This window comes from Phyllobates terribilis, unplaced genomic scaffold (assembly GCF_046119375.1).
Source record: "Phyllobates terribilis strain yellow unplaced genomic scaffold, ASM4611937v1 Scaffold_74__1_contigs__length_7073193, whole genome shotgun sequence".
NCBI lineage: Eukaryota > Metazoa > Chordata > Amphibia > Anura > Dendrobatidae > Phyllobates > Phyllobates terribilis.
The window spans coordinates 921832-938906 of NW_027362834.1; the positions used below are offsets into that span (position 1 = coordinate 921832).

The 17075-nt window shown below is 43.1% G+C and overlaps 9 non-coding genes across 9 annotated transcripts; all 9 read left to right on the plus strand.

Moving 5' to 3' along the window:
- Positions 1 to 501: 501 nt before the first annotated feature.
- On the plus strand, positions 502 to 692 carry LOC141196783 (U2 spliceosomal RNA). Its single transcript, XR_012269179.1, has one exon. It is a non-coding gene; the product is annotated as a U2 spliceosomal RNA (small nuclear RNA).
- A 6397-nt stretch (positions 693 to 7089) lies between these two features.
- Positions 7090 to 7279, plus strand: LOC141196301 (U2 spliceosomal RNA). The gene has a single exon (XR_012268857.1). It is a non-coding gene; the product is annotated as a U2 spliceosomal RNA (small nuclear RNA).
- A 1119-nt stretch (positions 7280 to 8398) lies between these two features.
- LOC141196784 (U2 spliceosomal RNA) lies at positions 8399 to 8589 on the plus strand. Its single transcript, XR_012269180.1, has one exon. It is a non-coding gene; the product is annotated as a U2 spliceosomal RNA (small nuclear RNA).
- Positions 8590 to 9706: 1117 nt separating this feature from the next.
- LOC141196785 (U2 spliceosomal RNA) lies at positions 9707 to 9897 on the plus strand. The gene has a single exon (XR_012269181.1). It is a non-coding gene; the product is annotated as a U2 spliceosomal RNA (small nuclear RNA).
- A 1123-nt stretch (positions 9898 to 11020) lies between these two features.
- Positions 11021 to 11211, plus strand: LOC141196786 (U2 spliceosomal RNA). The gene has a single exon (XR_012269182.1). It is a non-coding gene; the product is annotated as a U2 spliceosomal RNA (small nuclear RNA).
- A 1119-nt stretch (positions 11212 to 12330) lies between these two features.
- LOC141196787 (U2 spliceosomal RNA) lies at positions 12331 to 12521 on the plus strand. The gene has a single exon (XR_012269183.1). It is a non-coding gene; the product is annotated as a U2 spliceosomal RNA (small nuclear RNA).
- Positions 12522 to 13641: 1120 nt separating this feature from the next.
- On the plus strand, positions 13642 to 13832 carry LOC141196788 (U2 spliceosomal RNA). Its single transcript, XR_012269184.1, has one exon. It is a non-coding gene; the product is annotated as a U2 spliceosomal RNA (small nuclear RNA).
- Positions 13833 to 14955: 1123 nt separating this feature from the next.
- Positions 14956 to 15146, plus strand: LOC141196789 (U2 spliceosomal RNA). Its single transcript, XR_012269185.1, has one exon. It is a non-coding gene; the product is annotated as a U2 spliceosomal RNA (small nuclear RNA).
- A 1115-nt stretch (positions 15147 to 16261) lies between these two features.
- Positions 16262 to 16452, plus strand: LOC141196790 (U2 spliceosomal RNA). Its single transcript, XR_012269186.1, has one exon. It is a non-coding gene; the product is annotated as a U2 spliceosomal RNA (small nuclear RNA).
- The last annotated feature ends 623 nt before the right edge of the window (positions 16453 to 17075 follow it).

The window sequence follows — 17075 nt, forward strand, 5'->3', positions numbered from 1 at the left end:
CTCTGTGAGCTTTTCAGTGACATTCAGCCATCCAGGTATCCCGCCTGCAGTAGACGGAATGTGGCAATGGAACGCTGGCTGCGCGTGTCATAATACGCTCTGAGCCTTTATATACCTGCGCACAGCAGCAGCCACCTTCAGTCTGCTGCTGGACAGCCAGCAGCAGCAGCAGCAGGAGAGGTAATTAATCAGCAACCCTCCTGCTAAGGGTAGACAGCTGCTCGTTCCACCCCCCCCCCCCGCCTTAATTGGTTCTCCTCCCTTCCAACGGTGTTGAGGCGGGTGGGAACAGCCGGGGGTTGAGGGTACTGTGCTAAAAGAGGTGGAGTTATGCAGATCTAAAACGCGTGGATTGCAGCAGCAGCAAGCCGAAAAGTGCAGGCATGTGAGGGATCTAGAGGTTGACAGCATGTCTTCTTAACGGGAGTCCAGGTGGCCATCTCCACAAATGGACTTTTCAGAATCCTTGGGTGGCACCGTAGTCGGAAACCAATTCTGGTTATCGCTTCTCGGCCTTTTGGCTAAGATCAAGTGTAGTATCTGTTCTTATCAGTTTAATATCTGATACGTCCCCTATCTGGGGACCATATATTAAATGGATTTTTAGAACAGGGAGATGGAAAAAGAGCTTGCTCTGTCCACTCCACGCATTGACCTGGTATTGCAGTATCTCCAGGACCGGTGCACCCCTTCTTTAATGCAGTTTCTAAAATCAGAAAGAATTGAATTCAATGCTTTTTGTTCATTTTGCTTGTTTGTCGGATTTTGGGATGGACTCTTTGGCTTTGCTTTTCTTCTCCTCATTGGATTTTTCATGTTAAAAGTTGCATAAGCCAGATGACAAGCTCATTTTGGTTCAACTTCAGCAACTGTGCATTGCATTGCCATGTAATGTAATGTAATGCAATGCTATCTATCTAGCTCTCCCTCTATACTTCCTTTTGGATAAACAGACATATTAGGCAAGCATTTTGGAGCTTTCACCTAAATAACTACAGGTGGTGAGATAAGCTGCACAATATAATTGACCTTTCAGTATATTGTTGCACACACACCATCTATTTAGCAAATGCCCTTGTTATCAACAGCAGCCTTTTAAACTCACCTGAGCTAACAGGTATGTGAGCTGGTTACTCTGCTGCGCTTAAAATTTCTTTTTTGGTTTGCTACAATGCCTTTTCTGAAACGTTGTCTCCCTCTGCTGGAACACTGACTTCTTTCATTTAATGCCTGCAGACTATAAAAGAGAAACCAACCCAAAAAGTTTGGTTGATTAGTCTGTGGCATTCTTTTAAACTGTTGCTTATGGCGGTCTCTGTGAGCTTCTCAGTGACATTCAGCCATCCAGGTATCCCGCCTGCAGTAGACGGAATGTGGCAATGGAACGCTGGCTGCGCGTGTCATAATAGGCTCTGAGCCTTTATATACCTGCGCACAGCAGCAGCCACCTTCAGTCTGCTGCTGGACAGCCAGCAGCAGCAGCAGCAGGAGAGGTAATTAATCAGCAACCCTCCTGCTAAGGGTAGACAGCTGCTCGTTCCACCCCCCCCCCCCGCCTTAATTGGTTCTCATCCCTTCCAACGGTGTTGAGGCGGGTGGGAACAGCCGGGGGTTGAGGGTACTGTGCTAAAAGAGGTGGAGTTATGCAGATCTAAAACGCGTGGATTGCAGCAGCAGCAAGCCGAAAAGTGCAGGCATGTGAGGGATCTAGAGGTTGACAGCATGTCTTCTTAACGGGAGTCCAGGTGGCCATCTCCACAAATGGACTTTTCAGAATCCTTGGGTGGCACCGTAGTCGGAAACCAATTCTGGTTATCGCTTCTCGGCCTTTTGGCTACGATCAAGTGCTTTATTGCAGGAGATTGTGGTTGAAGGGCACTCGGGTACCCCTCTCCTTGGCCTGGCAGGATCGTCCACTTTGGTGGACTTAACCTGCTTGCTGCTATTAGGGAGAGGGCTTAGTCCCAGGGTAACGAGTTGCGATCCCCCAGCTTCCAGGTGTTTTTCGCTGCAAGAACACTGGGAGCGCAGATTGCAAGCGGCTGCAATTTGCAACCTTGTTGCGTTTTTCCATGGAGGTTGACCCTAACCTCGTGCCTCTTTATGCGAGGCTAAAAAACTCTATCCGAGTTCACTTCACGGCGGGTGGCTCGGATATGAGGAAATTAGGGTATGTAGTCCAGGACGTGCTCAGGAACCTTCTTGGTGTACAAAGGAATGAAATTCTCTCCATCCAGGAATATCCCAGAAGAGGTGACTATGACATCACATTCACCGGAGAAGGTATTTTTAGAGATGTACTAGAAAAGTTAAAAAAAGTTGAAAATAGTCCTGTTTTGAAAGGGATACAAATTGTTGAGCACGTCCTGGATGAGGTAAGACTGGTTATTGTAAAAATATTTTCGCCCTTTGTTTCTGCTCCAGAAGTAATGTCATTTCTAGCAATTTATTTTAAAAGTGTTAAATGTATTGGGAAGATATTAAACGAATATAACATATGGACATCTAAGTGGAAATTCCTTGTGAAGTGTACAAGAGATCCAAACACACCAGGTGGTATACGGCTCCCCCCTGCCCGTTTCAAAATTGGGCAAACAAATGGGGATTTCTTCTTTTCTGGGATGCCAGTATATTGCAGAAATTGTGGGCGCTATGGTCATTCAAAAGAAAACTGTCATGTATCATGTAGAAATTGTGCTAGTGAAGAACATGAGACAAAAGAATGCCCTAAGGAAAAGAAATGCAGTTTTTGCCAGACTCCAGGTCACTTTTATTTTTCTTGCCCTCACAGATTTCGGGAAGATGAGCAAAAGGGGAAGTCCAAGACGTCCGACCAAGGACCAAAAGATCAGACCACCCCTCAGGAGGAGGAACAACAACCTGGAGCCTCTGGAGACAATAAGGGCGTACCAAATAGTGAAGTGTCTCCAGAGTCTATGACAGGTAAAATACCAAATCCCAAAACCTGGCTGCAGGACCTGCGGGAGTCCAAAAGGAGGGCTGAGAAGGAGCAGAAGGGCACTACTGGTAAGGTCAAAAGGGACCGACAAAAGGCCGACACAGAAGCCCATGCCCAGTCTGGGTCTCCTAGTGCTGAGGGCGCTGAGTGGATAAAGGTGGGTCCTAAGAAAAAGAAAAAGGGTGGTTCGGAGGAGGCAGCAGGAGGTGAACAGATGGACACTTCTCCAGAAGGGGACGTGGACGCTGGACCCTCAGGGGTTTCGGTCTCCGCTGCTACAGGTGGGGACCGGGATCTTGCTGCCTCTGAAGAGTCAGAGGCTCTGCCTTGTGCGCAACCTCCTCCTATAGGACGACCTTCTACAGGTCAAACAGGGGCGGCGGAACCCCTCGGGGACCCACCTGATGAGGAACTGCATGGCCAGCCAATGGAGACCCAGCGGGTTCTGCCAGCCAGCCCTCCGAGCTATGCCAGTGTAGCGTCGGGTTTATATAAATGTGGTAATCTTTCCTCCTCCACGGAGACTCTCGTGACGATACTATCAGATGAGGAGGGAGGCGCAAGCCCAGTGGTCTGATCAGGTTCATCGGACAGGTAAATCCGTTGCTCTTAGTTACCTAAGTAAAATTTCTACATTTTCTAATGATGGCTGAACTCAAAGGTATTTCCCTCAACGTGAGAGGCATAAAATCTAACACGAGAAGAACTGCTCTTTTTAATTTTTTTACGTGTTTTACTGCATCTGTATTTTTTCTGCAAGAATGTAATATCCCACATGAAATGTCATATCAAAAATATAAAGATGAGTGGAAGTGTGGGCCATCTGTCTGGTCTGGATCGAATGCTGCAGGATCAGCGGGTGTAGCCATACTTTTTAAAGGGAACGTTTTAATTGATTTTATTCAGGAAATTTTACCAGGTCGTATTTTATTAGTGAAAGCTTTTATTGATGGTATTAGATGGCAGTTTTTAAATTTTTATGGATCCCCAGAGAAAAATGAAAGAGCCGAAATGCTTGATCTTTTACCATTATTTATTAATAACTCTGAACCTTTTATCTTAGCAGGGGATTTTAATTGTGTTTTAAAAGGTGAAAACCGGCGCTCCAGCTCTGTAAGCAGGAACTACGATAAAACCTCAGGTATGCTACATGATATAGTCAAAGATGCTAAATTGATAGACATATATAAAGAGTGTCATAGTGACAGCCCAGAGGACGCCGGTTTCACTTGGAGCAATGCTAATTGTAGCTCTAGGATTGATTTTATTTTTGGTTCAGATAAAACAATACCTGCCAAATGTGAAGTTTTAACTAATATATTTTCAGACCATAAACTTTTATCCTTTACCATAAAAGTAAATGACAACAATAAATGTGGTAAGAAAAGCTGGAAAATGAACGTATCCCTTTTAACCGACCCGCAGATTTTATCAGATTTTATTGAGTTTTATAGGAAATGTAGAAAAGGGAAAAAAACAAATGAGACTATGAGTGTATGGTGGGATAGAATGAAAGTAAAAATAAAAGACTTTTTTATTAAAAAGAGTATATGTAGAGCCAAAGAAAAATATGAAGAATATAGAATTTTAAATACCCGCCTACAAACATTATTTAAGCTCAGAGACAATGGGATAGATGTACAACTTGATATTTCAAACTTAAAAGAAGAGATTTCAAAATGGCTAGAACAAAAAGGAAAAGAGATAATTTTTTGTTCTAGAGTACAACATATAGAAGAAAATGAAAAGTGTTCCAGATATTTTTTTAGGAAAAATAAAAAAGAAAAAGTGATAATTGACCATATAGATGGTGAGAATAATATAAAAAATATGCTGGGTAAAGTTGAGGTTTTTTTTTCTAATCTTTTTAATGGAAAAAATATAGATAATAAATTAATGGATGATTCGCTGCAAGGACTAACAGCTGTTTTAGATCCCGCATCCCAAGAGTTTTTATCCCAAGTTTTAACGGAACAAGAAGTGTTAAAAACTATTAAAAGTTTTAAAACTGGAAAGGTCCCTGGTCCTGATGGCATCCCAATAGAATTTTATGTATGTTTTTATGATATTTTAAAAGATGATTTGTTTTATTTGTTTACTGAGGTTTTTAATAATAAGGTTTTATTAAATTCCTGGAAGAAAGGTGAAGTCTCCCTCCTATACAAAAAAGGCGATAAATCAAAATTAGAAAACTGGAGACCAATAACACTTTTAAATTGTGACTATAAAATAATGGCTAAAATTTGTGCAAATCGTCTAAAAGAAATCATCAGCAAAGTTATTCATTCTAATCAAGTGTGTGGGGTGCCGGGGCGCAGTATATGGGACAATCTGAATTTAGTGAAAGACTGTATTGAGGATGTGAAAGACAAAAAGGGGAAAATGGCGATTTTATCTATTGATTTTGAAAAAGCATTTGACCGTGTCTCACACTTTTATCTTTTTAAAGTTTTAGAGAAAATGGGCATACCAGAAGGGTTTTTACTATCGCTTAAAGCATTTTACAAGGATTGTACAAGTAAGATTTTAGTGAATGGTTTTAAGACACAAGAGGTATTTTTACGGTCAGGGGTGAAACAGAGATGCCCTCTGTCCCCCCTACTGTTTATCTGTGCACTGGAACCAATGTTATGTGCAATACGCCAAAATAAACAGATATGCGGTGTCCCTCTGCCTGGAAGCGGTGGTTTGGAGGCCAAGGTTGTAGGCTACATGGATGACGTGGCGGTCTTGTGTACAGATGCACCATCACTTACGGCCACTCTCCATCAAGTGCAATCCTTTTGTCTAGCTTCTGGTTTTAAAATCAATTTTAATAAGTGTAACATTTTAAGTGTTGGGGGGATGATTTTACGTGATGTACCAATTAATGTCTCCCAATCCATTTCCATTTTAGGTGTATCATTCACTGAAAATAATGATGGTTATAATAGTTGGGAAACAGTTACACAGAAAGTAAATACGAAAATATGTATGTGGAACATGAGGAGACTTACAATGGAGGGTAAAGTATTGGTTTTAAAGATGGTGATTTTACCTCTTTTATTGTATCTTAGCATGGTTTTACCCCCGCCTGTTAATGTTTTAAAAAAGATAACCAAAACCTGTTTTACCTTCTTTTGGAACTCAAAAATGGAAAAGCTGAAAAGAGAAATCGTGATGAAATCAAAAGTAAAAGGTGGTAAAGATTTTCCAGATTTTAATAGGTTTCTTTTAATCCATCTGTTCGTTTACTGTTTTAATGCCCTTTTTAAGAATCACTATTGGTCCTTTTTTATGCGTTTTAATACAGGATTTTTTATGAGAAAGTTTGGATGGTATGAAGTTAATATATCTGTGCCCCATGCTTTTAATTTGTCGACGCATTATGAGATTTTAAGGAAAATAGTGTCCGATTTTAATTTAGGGACTAAGAAAATAGAGGAATTAAGAAATAGTAAGAAACTAATTAAAGAAATACGTAAAAGTGAGGAAATATGTAATGTTGACAGATATGATGATGACAAATCTATGTCTATCTGGAAAATGATTAACGTTTTTTATCTTTTTAATGAACAGAGAGATCTGGCTTGGAGTTGCATGCACCGCTGTCTTCCTTGCCGGGCATTCCAATACAGAAGAGGATTTGTGAGGTCTGCCATCTGCCCAAGAGCCGGATGCCAAGACGAGGAAACGGTGGAACATCTATTATGGACATGTAATTTTGCAAAGGATTTCTGGAGAAGACTGCTCCCCCTACTGGAAAGGGTGGCAGACCTCAAGGACTTTACATATAAAACTGTGCTATACGGACTTATGGAATGCCCCACAATGGACCAGTACACAATGGCTTGGAAGACAGTGAACTGCGCCAAGTCATCTCTCTGGAAAGCGCGCAACATTGCGATTTTTAAACAAGATGTTTTATCAGTGAATGATGTTTTAAGTTTATGTTTATGTGAAATGTATACTTATTATTTAATTGACAAAAAGAAGAATGTACATATTTCCAAAAAATGGCTTGTTGACCAATGGAACCTAATTATTTAAAATCTTTGTATTTTTTTGTTTTGTAAATTTCATTTGTCTTTTAACGTTTGGTATTTGTGTAATTATGCTTGTAATTTGTTAAAGTTTTAATAAACGGTTTTATCCCTCTGCAGGGGATAGCCAAATTAAAAAAAAAAATCTGTTCTTATCAGTTTAATATCTGATACGTCCCCTATCTGGGGACCATATATTAAATGGATTTTTAGAACAGGGAGATGGAAAAAGAGCTTGCTCTGTCCACTCCACGCATTGACCTGGTATTGCAGTATCTCCAGGACCGGTGCACCCCTTCTTTAATGCAGTTTCTAAAATCAGAAAGAATTGAATTCAATGCTTTTTGTTCATTTTGCTTGTTTGTCGGATTTTGGGATGGACTCTTTGGCTTTGCTTTTCTTCTCCTCATTGGATTTTTCATGTTAAAAGTTGCAGAAGCCAGATGACAAGCTCATTTTGGTTCAACTTCAGCAACTGTGCATTGCATTGCCATGTAATGTAATGTAATGCAATGCTATCTATCTAGCTCTCCCTCTATACTTCCTTTTGGATAAACAGACATATTAGGCAAGCATTTTGGAGCTTTCACCTAAATAACTACAGGTGGTGAGATAAGCTGCACAATATAATTGACCTTTCAGTATATTGTTGCACACACACCATCTATTTAGCAAATGCCCTTGTTATCAACAGCAGCCTTTTAAACTCACCTGAGCTAACAGGTATGTGAGCTGGTTACTCTGCTGCGCTTAAAATTTCTTTTTTGGTTTGCTACAATGCCTTTTCTGAAACGTTGTCTCCCTCTGCTGGAACACTGACTTCTTTCATTTAATGCCTGCAGACTATAAAAGAGAAACCAACCCAAAAAGTTTGGTTGATTAGTCTGTGGCATTCTTTTAAACTGTTGCTTATGGCGGTCTCTGTGAGCTTCTCAGTGACATTCAGCCATCCAGGTATCCCGCCTGCAGTAGACGGAATGTGGCAATGGAACGCTGGCTGCGCGTGTCATAATAGGCTCTGAGCCTTTATATACCTGTGCACAGCAGCAGCCACCTTCAGTCTGCTGCTGGACAGCCAGCAGCAGCAGCAGCAGGAGAGGTAATTAATCAGCAACCCTCCTGCTAAGGGTAGACAGCTGCTCGTTCCACCCCCCCCCGCCTTAATTGGTTCTCCTCCCTTCCAACGGTGTTGAGGCGGGTGGGAACAGCCGGGGGTTGAGGGTACTGTGCTAAAAGAGGTGGAGTTATGCAGATCTAAAACGCGTGGATTGCAGCAGCAGCAAGCCGAAAAGTGCAGGCATGTGAGGGATCTAGAGGTTGACAGCATGTCTTCTTAACGGGAGTCCAGGTGGCCATCTCCACAAATGGACTTTTCAGAATCCTTGGGTGGCACCGTAGTCGGAAACCAATTCTGGTTATCGCTTCTCGGCCTTTTGGCTAAGATCAAGTGTAGTATCTGTTCTTATCAGTTTAATATCTGATACGTCCCCTATCTGGGGACCATATATTAAATGGATTTTTAGAACAGGGAGATGGAAAAAGAGCTTGCTCTGTCCACTCCACGCATTGACCTGGTATTGCAGTATCTCCAGGACCGGTGCACCCCTTCTTTAATGCAGTTTCTAAAATCAGAAAGAATTGAATTCAATGCTTTTTGTTCATTTTGCTTGTTTGTCGGATTTTGGGATGGACTCTTTGGCTTTGCTTTTCTTCTCCTCATTGGATTTTTCATGTTAAAAGTTGCAGAAGCCAGATGACAAGCTCATTTTGGTTCAACTTCAGCAACTGTGCATTGCATTGCCATGTAATGTAATGTAATGCAATGCTATCTATCTAGCTCTCCCTCTATACTTCCTTTTGGATAAACAGACATATTAGGCAAGCATTTTGGAGCTTTCACCTAAATAACTACAGGTCGTGAGATAAGCTGCACTTTATAATTGACCTTTCAGTATATTGTTGCACACACACCATCTATTTAGCAAATGCCCTTGTTATCAACAGCAGCCTTTTAAACTCACCTGAGCTAACAGGTATGTGAGCTGGTTACTCTGCTGCGCTTAAAATTTCTTTTTTGGTTTGCTACAATGCCTTTTCTGAAACGTTGTCTCCCTCTGCTGGAACACTGACTTCTTTCATTTAATGCCTGCAGACTATAAAAGAGAAACCAACCCAAAAAGTTTTGTTGATTAGTCTGTGGCATTCTTTTAAACTGTTGCTTATGGCGGTCTCTGTGAGCTTCTCAGTGACATTCAGCCATCCAGGTATCCCGCCTGCAGTAGACGGAATGTGGCAATGGAACGCTGGCTGCGCGTGTCATAATAGGCTCTGAGCCTTTATATACCTGCGCACAGCAGCAGCCACCTTCAGTCTGCTGCTGGACAGCCAGCAGCAGCAGCAGGAGAGGTAATTAATCAGCAACCCTCCTGCTAAGGGTAGACAGCTGCTCGTTCCACCCCCCCCCCGCCTTAATTGGTTCTCCTCCCTTCCAACGGTGTTGAGGCGGGTGGGAACAGCCGGGGGTTGAGGGTACTGTGCTAAAAGAGGTGGAGTTATGCAGATCTAAAACGCGTGGATTGCAGCAGCAGCAAGCCGAAAAGTGCAGGCATGTGAGGGATCTAGAGGTTGACAGCATGTCTTCTTAACGGGAGTCCAGGTGGCCATCTCCACAAATGGACTTTTCAGAATCCTTGGGTGGCACCGTAGTCGGAAACCAATTCTGGTTATCGCTTCTCGGCCTTTTGGCTAAGATCAAGTGTAGTATCTGTTCTTATCAGTTTAATATCTGATACGTCCCCTATCTGGGGACCATATATTAAATGGATTTTTAGAACAGGGAGATGGAAAAAGAGCTTGCTCTGTCCACTCCACGCATTGACCTGGTATTGCAGTATCTCCAGGACCGGTGCACCCCTTCTTTAATGCAGTTTCTAAAATCAGAAAGAATTGAATTCAATGCTTTTTGTTCATTTTGCTTGTTTGTCGGATTTTGGGATGGACTCTTTGGCTTTGCTTTTCTTCTCCTCATTGGATTTTTCATGTTAAAAGTTGCAGAAGCCAGATGACAAGCTCATTTTGGTTCAACTTCAGCAACTGTGCATTGCATAGCCATGTAATGTAATGTAATGCAATGCTATCTATCTAGCTCTCCCTCTATACTTCCTTTTGGATAAACAGACATATTAGGCAAGCATTTTGGAGCTTTCACCTAAATAACTACAGGTGGTGAGATAAGCTGCACAATATAATTGACCTTTCAGTATATTGTTGCACACACACCATCTATTTAGCAAATGCCCTTGTTATCAACAGCAGCCTTTTAAACTCACCTGAGCTAACAGGTATGTGAGCTGGTTACTCTGCTGCGCTTAAAATTTCTTTTTTGGTTTGCTACAATGCCTTTTCTGAAACGTTGTCTCCCTCTGCTGGAACACTGACTTCTTTCATTTAATGCCTGCAGACTATAAAAGAGAAACCAACCCAAAAAGTTTGGTTGATTAGTCTGTGGCATTCTTTTAAACTGTTGCTTATGGCGGTCTCTGTGAGCTTCTCAGTGACATTCAGCCATCCAGGTATCCCGCCTGCAGTAGACGGAATGTGGCAATGGAACGCTGGCTGCGCGTGTCATAATAGGCTCTGAGCCTTTATATACCTGCGCACAGCAGCAGCCACCTTCAGTCTGCTGCTGGACAGCCAGCAGCAGCAGCAGCAGGAGAGGTAATTAATCAGCAACCCTCCTGCTAAGGGTAGACAGCTGCTCGTTCCACCCCCCCCCCCCCGCCTTAATTGGTTCTCCTCCCTTCCAACGGTGTTGAGGCGGGTGGGAACAGCCGGGGGTTGAGGGTACTGTGCTAAAAGAGGTGGAGTTATGCAGATCTAAAACGCGTGGATTGCAGCAGCAGCAAGCCGAAAAGTGCAGGCATGTGAGGGATCTAGAGGTTGACAGCATGTCTTCTTAACGGGAGTCCAGGTGGCCATCTCCACAAATGGACTTTTCAGAATCCTTGGGTGGCACCGTAGTCGGAAACCAATTCTGGTTATCGCTTCTCGGCCTTTTGGCTAAGATCAAGTGTAGTATCTGTTCTTATCAGTTTAATATCTGATACGTCCCCTATCTGGGGACCATATATTAAATGGATTTTTAGAACAGGGAGATGGAAAAAGAGCTTGCTCTGTCCACTCCACGCATTGACCTGGTATTGCAGTATCTCCAGGACCGGTGCACCCCTTCTTTAATGCAGTTTCTAAAATCAGAAAGAATTGAATTCAATGCTTTTTGTTCATTTTGCTTGTTTGTCGGATTTTGGGATGGACTCTTTGGCTTTGCTTTTCTTCTCCTCATTGGATTTTTCATGTTAAAAGTTGCAGAAGCCAGATGACAAGCTCATTTTGGTTCAACTTCAGCAACTGTGCATTGCATTGCCATGTAATGTAATGTAATGCAATGCTATCTATCTAGCTCTCCCTCTATACTTCCTTTTGGCTAAACAGACATATTAGGCAAGCATTTTGGAGCTTTCACCTAAATAACTACAGGTGGTGAGATAAGCTGCACAATATAATTGACCTTTCAGTATATTGTTGCACACACACCATCTATTTAGCAAATGCCCTTGTTATCAACAGCAGCCTTTTAAACTCACCTGAGCTAACAGGTATGTGAGCTGGTTACTCTGCTGCGCTTAAAATTTCTTTTTTGGTTTGCTACAATGCCTTTTCTGAAACATTGTCTCCCTCTGCTGGAACACTGACTTCTTTCATTTAATGCCTGCAGACTATAAAAGAGAAACCAACCCAAAAAGTTTGGTTGATTAGTCTGTGGCATTCTTTTAAACTGTTGCTTATGGCGGTCTCTGTGAGCTTCTCAGTGACATTCAGCCATCCAGGTATCCCGCCTGCAGTAGACGGAATGTGGCAATGGAACGCTGGCTGCGCGTGTCATAATAGGCTCTCAGCATTTATATACCTGCGCACAGCAGCAGCCACCTTCAGTCTGCTGCTGGACAGCCAGCAGCAGCAGCAGCAGGAGAGGTAATTAATCAGCAACCCTCCTGCTAAGGGTAGACAGCTGCTCGTTCCACCCCCCCCCGCCTTAATTGGTTCTCCTCCCTTCCAACGGTGTTGAGGCGGGTGGGAACAGCCGGGGGTTAAGGGTACTGTGCTAAAAGAGGTGGAGTTATGCAGATCTAAAACGCGTGGATTGCAGCAGCAGCAAGCCGAAAAGTGCAGGCATGTGAGGGATCTAGAGGTTGACAGCATGTCTTCTTAACGGGAGTCCAGGTGGCCATCTCCACAAATGGACTTTTCAGAATCCTTGGGTGGCACCGTAGTCGGAAACCAATTCTGGTTATCGCTTCTCGGCCTTTTGGCTAAGATCAAGTGTAGTATCTGTTCTTATCAGTTTAATATCTGATACGTCCCCTATCTGGGGACCATATATTAAATGGATTTTTAGAACAGGGAGATGGAAAAAGAGCTTGCTCTGTCCACTCCACGCATTGACCTGGTATTGCAGTATCTCCAGGACCGGTGCACCCCTTCTTTAATGCAGTTTCTAAAATCAGAAAGAATTGAATTCAATGCTTTTTGTTCATTTTGCTTGTTTGTCGGATTTTGGGATGGACTCTTTGGCTTTGCTTTTCTTCTCCTCATTGGATTTTTCATGTTAAAAGTTGCAGAAGCCAGATGACAAGCTCATTTTGGTTCAACTTCAGCAACTGTGCATTGCATTGCCATGTAATGTAATGTAATGCAATGCTATCTATCTAGCTCTCCCTCTATACTTCCTTTTGGATAAACAGACATATTAGGCAAGCATTTTGGAGCTTTCACCTAAATAACTACAGGTGGTGAGATAAGCTGCACAATATAATTGACCTTTCAGTATATTGTTGCACACACACCATCTATTTAGCAAATGCCCTTGTTATCAACAGCAGCCTTTTAAACTCACCTGAGCTAACAGGTATGTGAGCTGGTTACTCTGCTGCGCTTAAAATTTCTTTTTTGGTTTGCTACAATGCCTTTTCTGAAACGTTGTCTCCCTCTGCTGGAACACTGACTTCTTTCATTTAATGCCTGCAGACTATAAAAGAGAAACCAACCCAAAAAGTTTGGTTGATTAGTCTGTGGCATTCTTTTAAACTGTTGCTTATGGCGGTCTCTGTGAGCTTCTCAGTGACATTCAGCCATCCAGGTATCCCGCCTGCAGTAGACGGAATGTGGCAATGGAACGCTGGCTGCGCGTGTCATAATAGGCTCTCAGCCTTTATATACCTGAGCACAGCAGCAGCCACCTTCAGTCTGCTGCTGGACAGCCAGCAGCAGCAGCAGCAGGAGAGGTAATTAATCAGCAACCCTCCTGCTAAGGGTAGACAGCTGCTCGTTCCACCCCCCCCCCGCCTTAATTGGTTCTCCTCCCTTCCAACGGTGTTGAGGCGGGTGGGAACAGCCGGGGGTTAAGGGTACTGTGCTAAAAGAGGTGGAGTTATGCAGATCTAAAACGCGTGGATTGCAGCAGCAGCAAGCCGAAAAGTGCAGGCATGTGAGGGATCTAGAGGTTGACAGCATGTCTTCTTAACGGGAGTCCAGGTGGCCATCTCCACAAATGGACTTTTCAGAATCCTTGGGTGGCACCGTAGTCGGAAACCAATTCTGGTTATCGCTTCTCGGCCTTTTGGCTAAGATCAAGTGTAGTATCTGTTCTTATCAGTTTAATATCTGATACGTCCCCTATCTGGGGACCATATATTAAATGGATTTTTAGAACAGGGAGATGGAAAAAGAGCTTGCTCTGTCCACTCCACGCATTGACCTGGTATTGCAGTATCTCCAGGACCGGTGCACCCCTTCTTTAATGCAGTTTCTAAAATCAGAAAGAATTGAATTCAATGCTTTTTGTTCATTTTGCTTGTTTGTCGGATTTTGGGATGGACTCTTTGGCTTTGCTTTTCTTCTCCTCATTGGATTTTTCATGTTAAAAGTTGCAGAAGCCAGATGACAAGCTCATTTTGGTTCAACTTCAGCAACTGTGCATTGCATTGCCATGTAATGTAATGTAATGCAATGCTATCTATCTAGCTCTCCCTCTATACTTCCTTTTGGATAAACAGACATATTAGGCAAGCATTTTGGAGCTTTCACCTAAATAACTACAGGTGGTGAGATAAGCTGCACAATATAATTGACCTTTCAGTATATTGTTGCACACACACCATCTATTTAGCAAATGCCCTTGTTATCAACAGCAGCCTTTTAAACTCACCTGAGCTAACAGGTATGTGAGCTGGTTACTCTGCTGCGCTTAAAATTTCTTTTTTGGTTTGCTACAATGCCTTTTCTGAAACGTTGTCTCCCTCTGCTGGAACACTGACTTCTTTCATTTAATGCCTGCAGACTATAAAAGAGAAACCAACCCAAAAAGTTTGGTTGATTAGTCTGTGGCATTCTTTTAAACTGTTGCTTATGGCGGTCTCTGTGAGCTTCTCAGTGACATTCAGCCATCCAGGTATCCCGCCTGCAGTAGACGGAATGTGGCAATGGAACGCTGGCTGCGCGTGTCATAATAGGCTCTGAGCCTTTATATACCTGCGCACAGCAGCAGCCACCTTCAGTCTGCTGCTGGACAGCCAGCAGCAGCAGCAGCAGGAGAGGTAATTAATCAGCAACCCTCCTGCTAAGGGTAGACAGCTGCTCGTTCCACCCCCCCCCCCCCGCCTTAATTGGTTCTCCTCCCTTCCAACGGTGTTGAGGCGGGTGGGAACAGCCGGGGGTTGAGGGTACTGTGCTAAAAGAGGTGGAGTTATGCAGATCTAAAACGCGTGGATTGCAGCAGCAGCAAGCCGAAAAGTGCAGGCATGTGAGGGATCTAGAGGTTGACAGCATGTCTTCTTAACGGGAGTCCAGGTGGCCATCTCCACAAATGGACTTTTCAGAATCCTTGGGTGGCACCGTAGTCGGAAACCAATTCTGGTTATCGCTTCTCGGCCTTTTGGCTAAGATCAAGTGTAGTATCTGTTCTTATCAGTTTAATATCTGATACGTCCCCTATCTGGGGACCATATATTAAATGGATTTTTAGAACAGGGAGATGGAAAAAGAGCTTGCTCTGTCCACTCCACGCATTGACCTGGTATTGCAGTATCTCCAGGACCGGTGCACCCCTTCTTTAATGCAGTTTCTAAAATCAGAAAGAATTGAATTCAATGCTTTTTGTTCATTTTGCTTGTTTGTCGGATTTTGGGATGGACTCTTTGGCTTTGCTTTTCTTCTCCTCATTGGATTTTTCATGTTAAAAGTTGCAGAAGCCAGATGACAAGCTCATTTTGGTTCAACTTCAGCAACTGTGCATTGCATTGCCATGTAATGTAATCCAATGCTATCTATCTAGCTCTCCCTCTATACTTCCTTTTGGATAAACAGACATATTAGGCAAGCATTTTGGAGCTTTCACCTAAATAACTACAGGTGGTGAGATAAGCTGCACAATATAATTGACCTTTCAGTATATTGTTGCACACACACCATCTATTTAGCAAATGCCCTTGTTGTCAACAGCAGCCTTTTAAACTCACCTGAGCTAACAGGTATGTGAGCTGGTTACTCTGCTGCGCTTAAAATTTCTTTTTTGGTTTGCTACAATGCCTTTTCTGAAACGTTGTCTCCCTCTGCTGGAACACTGACTTCTTTCATTTAATGCCTGCAGACTATAAAAGAGAAACCAAACCAAAAAGTTTGGTTGATTAGTCTGTGGCATTCTTTTAAACTGTTGCTTATGGCGGTCTCTGTGAGCTTCTCAGTGACATTCAGCCATCCAGGTATCCCGCCTGCAGTAGACGGAATGTGGCAATGGAACGCTGGCTGCGCGTGTCATAATAGGCTCTGAGCCTTTATATACCTGCGCACAGCAGCAGCCACCTTCAGTCTGCTGCTGGACAGCCAGCAGCAGCAGCAGCATGAGAGGTAATTAATCAGCAACCCTCCTGCTAAGGGTAGACAGCTGCTCGTTCCACCCCCCCCCCGCCTTAATTGGTTCTCCTCCCTTCCAACGGTGTTGAGGCGGGTGGGAACAGCCGGGGGTTGAGGGTACTGTGCTAAAAGAGGTGGAGTTATGCAGATCTAAAACGCGTGGATTGCAGCAGCAGCAAGCCGAAAAGTGCAGGCATGTGAGGGATCTAGAGGTTGACAGCATGTCTTCTTAACGGGAGTCCAGGTGGCCATCTCCACAAATGGACTTTTCAGAATCCTTGGGTGGCACCGTAGTCGGAAACCAATTCTGGTTATCGCTTCTCGGCCTTTTGGCTAAGATCAAGTGTAGTATCTGTTCTTATCAGTTTAATATCTGATACGTCCCCTATCTGGGGACCATATATTAAATGGATTTTTAGAACAGGGAGATGGAAAAAGAGCTTGCTCTGTCCACTCCACGCATTGACCTGGTATTGCAGTATCTCCAGGACCGGTGCACCCCTTCTTTAATGCAGTTTCTAAAATCAGAAAGAATTGAATTCAATGCTTTTTGTTCATTTTGCTTGTTTGTCGGATTTTGGGATGGACTCTTTGGCTTTGCTTTTCTTCTCCTCATTGGATTTTTCATGTTAAAAGTTGCAGAAGCCAGATGACAAGCTCATTTTGGTTCAACTTCAGCAACTGTGCATTGCATTGCCATGTAATGTAATGTAATGCAATGCTATCTATCTAGCTCTCCCTCTATACTTCATTTTGGATAAACAGACATATTAGGCAAGCATTTTGGAGCTTTCACCTAAATAACAACAGGTGGTGAGATAAGCTGCACAATATAATTGACCTTTCAGTATATTGTTGCACACACACCATCTATTTAGCAAATGCCCTTGTTATCAACAGCAGCCTTTTAAACTCACCTGAGCTAACAGGTATGTGAGCTGGTTACTCTGCTGCGCTTAAAATTTCTTTTTTGGTTTGCTACAATGCCTTTTCTGAAACGTTGTCTCCCTCTGCTGGAACACTGAATTCTTTCATTTAATGCCTGCAGACTATAAAAGAGAAACCAACCCAAAAAGTTTGGTTGATTAGTCTGTGGCATTCTTTTAAACTGTTGCTTATGGCGGTCT